Consider the following 11033-nt stretch of genomic DNA (forward strand, 5'->3'; position numbering starts at 1 on the left):
TATTCCAGTGACACAGCAGACCTTCTCACGTGTGGGGCGACACCAGGACAGAGGGACACAGTCTAGTTTAAAGAGAGGTTTCATCCATCACGTTTACAGTACTTGTATTTCTCTCAGCAGGTGGCACAGTTTTGTTTCTTGAGCACTACTTTTGAAACCTTTAGTGACATTAATAAAGTGTACAGGCATAATGGGTTATGATGAGGTTATAATGCATTGTAAGACTTATACTGAGCTTGGGTATGTCTTGATATCATCTTATATTGATACTGACTGGATAAAATCCCTTAGTTAAAAATGTCAGTTAAAAATGTCCTACGTTGAGAGACATAACATTTATTTATAAGCCTTATTATAAGACACGATACATCATCACATATGCTTATAACAAGTTATGAGGCATTATACTGGCAGGCTTTAAGTGTTACCAAATGATCAATCGCAATGTTTTATTTCACACGGTGGCTTTCATAAACATACAGTAATTACTTGTTGTGGAATGATCATCATATTATAGACCAGACCACAACACAAACACAGACCAATGAACAAAATATCCAGCCTGTTTCTGATTTCATGGACCTGTAAGCAGTATTCACAGCTTCAAATCTGGAAGCACGAACAGCATGTAGCCCTTAATTGGTTTCAACACCTTTATAAGTCAAAGACGTTCAAGACCGGCAATCACGTTAAATAGTCAAATTTATCTAAAACGTCAATTGGAAAGTGAAAAACACTTCTTTTGGAATGTATTATGCTGTGGAATGTCAGAGTAAATTAAATTCCCCTCGGCACACTGAAGCATCAATTTCCTTATGGTAATTATCTGCTGGAATGAATGTGTTACTAGAAGGAGTCAGGCAGGCTTGACATTTAGCCTCTGTATGGAGAAACGAAGACAAAAAAAAATAAATAAGATGAGGAAGAGAAATTAATCTACTGGCTAGGCAGGCATTGGAAGATCCTGAAGGATAGTGGGTGATTTAGTCATTGTGTTAGTAAACTCTGCTTTGAAAAGGGGACCAATAATGAGATTGCAGTCCATTGGCAATCTTGTGGGAAAGGGAGGGTGTTTTTAGGGGGAGGTAGCTAAAGCAAAACTATCAATATGCTCCTTGGCAATGAAGAGGCATGATGATAATAAATACAAAAATCTCAGTTTATATTTTTTATTATCTCAGTAAACAATGTCACAGCCCCCGAAGCATACATGTATGTCTGCTGTATGCCTGTGTATCTGAAGCCTTAGGAAAGTTAAAGAGAATCTGCTGCTAAACTGCTACCCTGGCAATTAGTAACAAACTACACAGTAAAGAACAGGATGAAAACAGAGTCTAAACTGACTTTAAAAAATATATATATTAATTCATAGGTGTGAAATTGTGATTGTCAAGCAGTTCTATCAAAGACAAGTCAGAAAGTTTCTGATACCTGTGACATTGAGCTAACAGTCAGAGACACCTTTTTGTGACAATGACGATAGGAGTGGGCAAAGACACAGATCTGGGACCAGGCTAGTCAGAGACGTCTTGTTTCCTCAGTCAGAGATAGGAACAGAGCAGAACCATGCATATTGATGGTCATTAGCACATGCCAATCACTGAATGTCGAGCAGAGAGGTCCACACACACACTCTCAGAAAAAAAGGGCAAGGTTAGCATACAGTATTGTTCCCTGGGGTAAAAAAGATGAAAATACACATAATGTACCTTCAGAGGTACACATATGATCTCACATGGTACTGTTTGGTACCTTTTGGGGTACATGTGTAGATAATCTAGTATAATGGTACATTTTTGCACCCAATATTTTGGGGTACATGGGGTAAAAAAAGATGAAAATACACATAATGTACCTTCAGAGGTACACATATGATCTCACATGGTACTGTTTGGTACCTTTTGGGGTACATGTGTAGATAATCTAGTATAATGGTACATTTTTGCACCCAATATTTTGAAAATAAAGGTATAATAATTGAAGGTATGGCTTAGTGGGGGTGTGGCTTTAAGTTAGTTATTTTTGGCCACCCGTGAGTGGAAGTGTTTCACCAGTTTAAGTGATCTATGGTTATGTTAATTACAGTTTGAACATGTCACAGCCAGTTCTGAAGCCTTTATAAAGGCTGACATAAGAGCATGTGACAATAAAGAGCTGTAATAAATATTGTAGTGACCTTAACCAACACTGAGCAACCTAGTCAAGAGGTACGGTGTTGGCTTGACAGTCACTGGACCCAGGTTCGAGTCCCAGTCGAGGTTACCCGCAGAATTTGCTAAATTGGCATCAGTAGTGGAATGGCGGAAAGACGTGTACCCGTGAAGGACTTGGCGTAGAGAAAAGGAACATTTCTACCACTTAAAAAAAAACAAATGGCTTTGTAACTGTACCCTAAAAGAGCACATTTTTACCTTTTTGCATGAATCTATCATCGTATTTGCAGATCCGTGAAAAAATTGCTTTTTATAAACATTTAATGAAATTCTATGACATTGTACATATTAGAATAATATTTTTTAATACCACTCAAATTACCAAAATTACAGGCTAAGAATGGACAGAGATAAGTTAATATTTTCACATTTCTGCAATTCCAAATCAGTGTGTCTTGTTTGCAATGAAACTATCTGAGAAGTTATCAGGAATCTGAGCATGGTACTTTCAAAATTTAGGCCAACATTTCCACCGCAGACAGAGTAGGCCTACAGACACATAAAAAGTTAAGCTTTAAAAACCTCTTAAATGCAACTACAGCTGAAGTCGGAAGATTATATACACGTAGGTTGGAGTCATTAAAACCTTTTAAGGATGTTGCGAATTTTCTTAGCTTTTTGTTAAAAATCGCGCAACATTTCAGCGCCCTGCTATTCATGCCAGGAATATAGTACATGCATATGATTAGTGTTTGTGGATAGAAAACACTCAGACGTTTCCAAAACTGTTTAAATCACGCCTGTGGCATTTACGGAACGTGCGTTTCATCGAATAGTGCATGAAAATCTGTTCACTGAAAATGGAAAAATATATTCTTCCGCGACGACAGGCAATTGTTAAAAGCGAACAGAATTACATAGAGCCGAGTTTTCATTGGCTACAGCTTCCCCATGTTGTCTAGAGTCACGTCATTTGTTGCGCAATTGATTCTTGGTCTAACCGAAACAAGGGAACTCCTTTCCTACTGTCCCCGCCCAGATTTTGGTTCGACTTTTTCAAGACAGCATTTTTTCCACAGACAAGCTAATCTTTTCACATCGCCTCCTGAGGATTTTTATCGCTTATTAACGTGTACTAATACCTAAAGTTGCATTACAAAAGTATTTCGAAGTGTTTTGTGAAAGTTTATCGTCGACTTTTTGAATTTTAAAAAATGACGTTACGTTATGAAACGCTGTTTTTTTTCCGTTGATCACACAGTCTACATATAACGATATCTAGGCTATATATGGACCGATTTAATCGAAAAAAAGACCCAATAGTGATTATGGGACATCTAGGAGTGCCAACAAAGAAGATGGTCAAAGGGAATGAATGTTTTCTATTTTATTGTGCGGTTTGTGTAGCGCCAAATATGCTAATTATTTTGTTTACGTCCCCTGCGGGTCTTTTGTGGTGTTACATGCTATCAGATAATAGCTTCTCATGCGTTCCCCGAAAAGCATTTTACAAATCTCTTGGTCGATAGATTCACAAAGAGTGTAGCTTTAATTCAGTATATTGTATGTCAATTTTAATGAAAGTTTGAGGTTTATCAACCTCTATGGTGGCGCTCTTGAGCATTTCTGCTGATTTGATCCCCACAGCGGGAGCACTTCTCTAACAAGTTTTAATTAAAACTAGTTTTTCAACCACTCCACACATTTCTTGCTAACAAACTATAGTTTTGGCAAGTCGGTTAGGACATCTACTCTGTGCATGACACACAAATGGGCAAGTAATTTTTCTACCCGAAACGTTTGACCCAAGTCAAACAATTTAAAGGCAATGCTACCAAATACTAATTGACTGTATGTAAGGTCCTTTGCAGTTCTTCTGGGATATATTTGCACGTTTTGCACCAAAGTACGTTCATCTCTAGGAGACAGAACGTGTTTCCTTCCTGAGCGTTAGGACCATTGCGTGGTCCCATGGTGTTTATACTTGCGTACTACTGTTTGTACAGATGAACGTGGTAACTTCAGGCATTTGGAAATTGCACCAGGATGAACCAGACTTGTGGAGGTTTACAATTTTCTTTCTGAGGTCTTGGCTGATTTCTTTTGATTTCCCCATGATGTCAAGCAAAGAGGCACTGAGTTTGAAGGTAGACCTTGAAATACATCCACAGGTACACCTCCAATTGACTTAAATGATGTCAATTAGCCTATCTGAAGCTTATAAAGCCATGACATAATTTTCTGGAATTTTCCAAGCTGTTTAAAGGCATAGTCAACTTAGTGTATGTAAACTTCTGACCCACTGGAATTGTGATACAGGGGAATTATAAGTGAAATAATCTGTCTGTAAACAATTGTTGGAAAAATTACTTGTAGATGTCCTAACCGACTTGCCAAAACTACAGTTTGTTTACAAGACATTTGTGGAGTGGTTGAAAAACTAGTTTTAATGACTCCAACCTAAGTGTATGTAATCTTCCGACTTCAACTGTTTATATCGATGCAGTCACGTATTAATCATTACCTCATATCAGTCTCATTCTGAACGTTGGAGACTTCTTGAATCTGCACAAACCGAGTCTTACTGATCATTCCGTACCACACAAATTTATTTGATTATTTATTTACTAACAAACAAAATGATAACACAGGATACATACACACACAGTATAGGTTATTGATTAGAAACTTAATATGATGACAACAGGTCCCTAGCGGACTAACACAATATGACACTTGTTACAAATGATGTAGAGTTAAAGAGATAGAGAGAACGCGAGAGAGAAAGAGAAGCAACACTTGGATCCATTTGGGAAGTACGTTTATAGTAATCATAATAGCTTGCCCCAAAAGTAATGCATATATTTACGCATTGAAGGTCTTTGTTGTGTATCTCTGTTGGATCCGGGCCTTCGTGAAAAGGGTTCCGCTTCGTTAGAAGGTTTTCGACTGGGCCTTCTCCTTCATTCTTCAGTGTAAGGCTCTGATTGTCCAAAAGAGGTCACAGTGTCCCTCTTCTTAGTTGTCTGTGTTTACTTTCAGTGGTCTTCTGAGGACAGCTAATCAGCTGTGTCGATGATCCCCAGAGTGGTGATGAAAGCAGTGTAGGTGATGATGATTTGAAGAGAATAACTGGATGGTCCTACTTAAATTCACTTTCTTAGATAGTTACTCAACTGTAACTTTGATTGTTAGAGGCTCCTTTGTCTTCTTCAACCTCGTGTTGATTTTCAGGGTCATGACCAATGTAGATCTAGCTGGAGCTGGTGGTCCTTCTAGTCTGGTATGTTAATTCTTAAATCAATCTTTTATACCCTTGGGTACAAATAGGCATTTCTGTCATACTGACACACTCTGAGCTCCCTCGGGCGTGGCTAGTTACGAGGTAAAGTATCATCACTTCTATGATCTCGTTAGAGAACTAACATCACAATCCTATTGTCACAAAAATATTCTCTTCATCCATTTTCTACACAATGTAAAGGATGTAAACCTGATATACACAGTGTAAAAGCTCTTCAAGTTACAATATTTTCGTTATAACGTCTTAATACCATTTTTTATGACGTCAGAAAATAGACATTAATTTCCCATATTCCATCTCTCATCATTCCCAACATTCGGATGTTGAAATATATTGTCCCAGTGTTTATTGTTGGATTTTAAGAGTTTTTGGGCAGAAAAATATTCTGTAACAAAGAGACATTCCATTCACCCATTCTAGACACCAAAAGGAGTAGTCTGCTGCCTACAATTTACAATCAAACGTGATAAAACCCTCACATCAATCCCTCCCCTATGCGGGTGAGAGAGCTCAGTAGACACTGATCCACTGTAATCTGATCTTTGGATCCTCACAGGAGAGTCATGACAATCTTGAAGCATGGATTCTGATTGGTCAGTCTAGCATTGAATAGACCTTAGCGCAGGTACTTCCTGCTTGAGTTTCTGCCTATAGGAAAGGAGGAGAATTAGATTTGCCGAAGGGAGGGCCTTGTTGGCATTTCGAAAAGTTGAGTAGCAGTGGTACAATGTTTTCCCAATGCGAGTACTACAGTCAATGTGTTGGTAGTGTTTTCCTCAGATTTGCTTTGTTTTTATGCATAAAGTCCAGTTTAGTTCTTTGAGGGCCATTGTGGTTTTGGCTTGAGGGGGAATACAGTGCCTTGCGAAAGTATTCGGCCCCCTTGAACTTTGCGACCTTTTGCCACATTTCAGGCTTCAAACATAAAGATATAAAACTGTATTTTTTTGTGAAGAATCAACAACAAGTGGGACACAATCATGAAGTGGAACGACATTTATTGGATATTTCAAACTTTTTTTAACATATCAGAAACTGAAAAATTGGGCGTGCAAAATTATTCAGCCCCTTTAAGTTAATACTTTGTAGCGCCACCTTTTGCTGCGATTACAGCTGTAAGTCGCTTGGGGTATGTCTCTATCAGTTTTGCACATCGAGAGACTGACATTTTTTCCCATTCCTCCTTGCAAAACAGCTCGAGCTCAGTGAGGTTGAATGGAGAGCATTTATGAACAGCAGTTTTCAGTTCTTTCCACAGATTCTCGATTGGATTCAGGTCTGGACTTTGACTTGGCCATTCTAACACCTGGATATGTTTATTTTTGAACCATTCCATTGTAGATTTTGCTTTATGTTTTGGATCATTGTCTTGTTGGAAGACAAATCTCCGTCCCAGTTTCGGGTCTTTTGCAGACTCCATCAGGTTTTCTTCCAGAATGGTCCTGTATTTGGCTCCATCCATCTTCCCATCAATTTTAACCATCTTCCCTGTCCCTGCTGAAGAAAAGCAGGCCCAAACCATGATGCTGCCACCACCATGTTTGACAGTGGGGATGGTGTGTTCAGGGTGATGAGCTGTGTTGCTTTTACGCCAAACATAACGTTTTGCATTGTTGCCAAAAAGTTCAATTTTGGTTTCATCTGACCAGAGCACCTTCTTCCACATGTTTGGTGTGTCTCCCAGGTGGCTTGTGGCAAACTTTAAACAACACTTTTTATGGATATCTTTAAGAAATGGCTTTCTTATTGCCACTCTTCCATAAAGGCCAGATTTGTGCAATATACGACTGATTGTTGTCCTATGGACAGAGTCTCCCACCTCAGCTGTAGATCTCTGCAGTTCATCCAGAGTGATCATGGGCCTCTTGGCTGCATCTCTGATCAGTCTTCTCCTTGTATGAGCTGAAAGTTTAGAGGGACGGCCAGGTCTTGGTAGATTTGCAGTGGTCTGATACTCCTTCCATTTCAATATTATCGCTTGCACAGTGCTCCTTGGGATGTTTAAAGCTTGGGAAATCTTTTTGTATCCAAATCCGGCTTTAAACTTCTTCACAACAGTATCTCGGACCTGCCTGGTGTGTTCCTTGTTCTTCATGATGCTCTCTGCGCTTTTAACGGACCTCTGAGACTATCACAGTGCAGGTGCATTTATACGGAGACTTGATTACACACAGGTGGATTGTATTTATCATCATTAGTCATTTAGGTCAACATTGGATCATTCAGAGATCCTCACTGAACTTCTGGAGAGAGTTTGCTGCACTGAAAGTAAAGGGGCTGAATAATTTTGCACGCCCAATTTTTCAGTTTTTTATTTGTTAAAAAAGTTTGAAATATCCAATAAATGTCGTTCCACTTCATGATTGTGTCCCACTTGTTGTTGATTCTTCACAAAAAAATACAGTTTTATATCTTTATGTTTGAAGCCTGAAATGTGGCAAAAGGTCGCAAAGTTCAAGGGGGCCGAATACTTTCGCAAGGCACTGTATACATGGTTGTAACTATAACCAAAGAGAATTATCTTTGGGAGATAATACGGTCGTCATTTGATTTTGAGGTATTCTACGTCGGTTGAACAAAAGGACTTGAGTTTCTGTATGTTATCACAATCATACCATGAGTAGTTAATCATGAAACATACACCCCTGCCTTTCTTCTTCCCAGAGAGTTCTTTATTCCTGTCTGCACTATGTACTGAGAACCCAGCTGGCTGTATGGATGGGGACACTATATCCCGAGAGAGCCATGTTTCTGTGAAACAGAGTATGTTACAATCCCTGATGTATCTCTGGAAGGAGATCCTCGCCCTGAACTCGTCTATGTTATTATCCAGAGACTGAACATTAGCAAGTAATATACTCGGAAGCGGTGGGTGGTGTGCACGCCTCCTGAGTCAGACTAGAAGTCCACTCTGACTAGCTCTTCTTCACCGGCGGTGTTTTGGAGCAGCCTCTGGAATAAGTTAAATTGAACAAAGGATCCAATTCGGGAAAGTCGTATTCCTGGTGGTAATGCTGGTGAGTTACCACTGCTCTTATTTCCAAAAGTTCTTTCCGACTGTATGTAATAACACAAAACATTTTCTGGGCAAAAAATGAAGAAATAACACACACAAAAAACTAGTGCAACGTGTCTTAGGAGCTAGAAGCAGAGTTTCCCTATCTGTCGACGCCATGTTACTATCTTAAAATACACCACCAGACACGCCACTATGGGTTTCTTCACTGTACCCAAACCAAAAACTGATTTAATGTGTGTTTAGGGCCATGTTTAGGTCCCTTCCCATTTATACACATTTTGTTACGTCACAGCCTTATTCTAAAATGGATTCAATAAAAAATGTCCACACAAAGAAAGACATTTTTGCAAATGTATTAATAAAAAAATACAGAAATACCTTATTTACGTAAGTATTCAGACCCTTTACTATGAGACTCACAATTGAGCTCAGGTGCATCCTGTTTCCATTGATCATCCTTGAGATGTTTCTACAACTTGATTGGAGTCCACTTGTGGTAAATTAAATTGACTGGACATGATTTGGAAAGGCACACACCTGTCTATATAAGGTTCCACAGTTGACAGTGCATGTCAGAGCAAAAACCAAGCCACGATACAGGATTGTGTCGAGGCACAGATCTAGGGAAGAGTACCAAAACATTTCTGCAGCATTGAAGGTTCCCAAGAACACAGTGGCCTCCATCATTTATAAATGTAAGAAGTTTGAAACAACCAAGACTCTTCCTACAGCTGGCCACGCGGCCAAACTGAGCAATCTGGGGAGAAGGGCCTTGGTCAGGGAGGTGACCAAGAGCCCAATGGTCACTCTGACTGAGCTCTAGAGTTCCTCTGTGGAGATGGGAGAACTTTCCAGAAGGACAACCATCTCTGCAGCACTTCACCAATCAGGCCTTTATAGTAGTGGCCAGATGGAAGCCACTTCTCAGTAAAAGGCATCCTGAGAATACAGCTACACAGCCCGCTTGGAGTTGGCCAAAAGGCACCTAAAGGACTCTCAGACCATGAGGAACAAGATTCTCTGGTCTGATGAAACCAAGATTGAACTCTTTGGCCTAAATGCCAAGTGTCACATTTGGAGGAAACCTGGCACCATCCCTACAGTTAAGCATGGTGGTGGCAGCATCATGCTGTGGGGATGTTTTTCAGCTGCAGGGACTGAGAGACTAGTTAGGATCGAGGGAAAGATGAACAGAGCAAAGTACAGAGAGATCCTTGATGAAACTTTCTCCAGAGCGCTCAGGACCTCCGACTGGGGCGAAGGTTCACCTTCCAACAGGACAACAACTCTAAGCACACAGCCAAGACAATGCAGGAGTGGCTTCGGGACAAGTCTCTGAATGTCCTTGAGTGGCCAAGCCAGAGCCCGGACTTGAACCCGATCGATCAAACATCTCTGGAGAGACCTGAAAATAGCTGTGCAGCGGCGTGCCCCATCCAAACTGACAGAGCTTGAGAGGATCTGCAGAGAAGAATGGGGTAAATTCTCCAAATACTGTACAGGTGTGCCAAGCTTATACCATCATACCCAAGAAGACTCGAGGCTGTAATCGCTGCCAAATGTACTTCAACAAAGAGTAAAGGTTCTGAATACTTATGTAAATGTGATATTTCAGTTTTTCTATTTTTTAATACATTTGCAAACATTTCTAATAACTTGTTTTTGCTTTGTCATTATGGGGTATTGTGAGTAGATTGATGAGGGGAAATAAACAATGTAATCAATTTTAGAATAAGGCTGTAACGTAACAAAATGTGGAAAAAAGGACTCTGAACACTTTCTAAAAATGCACTGTATTTGATGTTTCGTGTGGACTCCATGCTGCGGCATGTGCAATAGCTAATGGGGATCCTAATAAACTAAACGTTATATGTTCCATCTATCTGTCATCTTCATTCCATGCCTATTCTAGTCAATAAAACTGGAAGAAATCCTTAAAATATAAGAGAAAAATGATGATGATCAAGCACATACAGATAAATGATATGATAAAAGATTCAAGTATGTAGGACTCCAGGAGCTGTATGACTGCTGCATGTAAAGGAAAGCAAACACAAAACGGAAGACACTATTTACATGTGAACCTTATCAACTCCCTCTCTCTGTGGAAGGAGAGAGTGAAAACATTTCCATTTCAGCCCCAACTGTTTCACAACACATGAGGTTTGACACCAGAGGTGTCAGCAGTCAGGCTGTTGAACCATTAGGGAGGAAATCCTTCAATCGGTCCAGAGGCCCTACAGGTAGTGAAAGCTACTGTGAATTGAAAAGGTCTTAAACCACTAGCTAAACGATTATCGTATCTTCGTGAACTGTGTTTGATTATTGCATTGAAACATGTTGATTTCTAATGGTGCATAACCCAGGGGTGGTATTGAAGAGGAACATGTGGGAACATGTCTGTTGTTCTTTGAAGGTAAATCCTAGAGTTTTATTTGATTGAGTTCACTGTGAATTTCTTCCAACCCATTCTACAATTCCTTCCAACCCTGCGCAACAAAATTACTTTTGGAGAATTTTTATTACTCCAAATCATTCTACAACCCTCTCGAGTCAA

The sequence above is a fragment of the Oncorhynchus nerka genome, linkage group LG28 (assembly GCF_034236695.1).
Source record: "Oncorhynchus nerka isolate Pitt River linkage group LG28, Oner_Uvic_2.0, whole genome shotgun sequence".
Taxonomy (NCBI): domain Eukaryota; kingdom Metazoa; phylum Chordata; class Actinopteri; order Salmoniformes; family Salmonidae; genus Oncorhynchus; species Oncorhynchus nerka.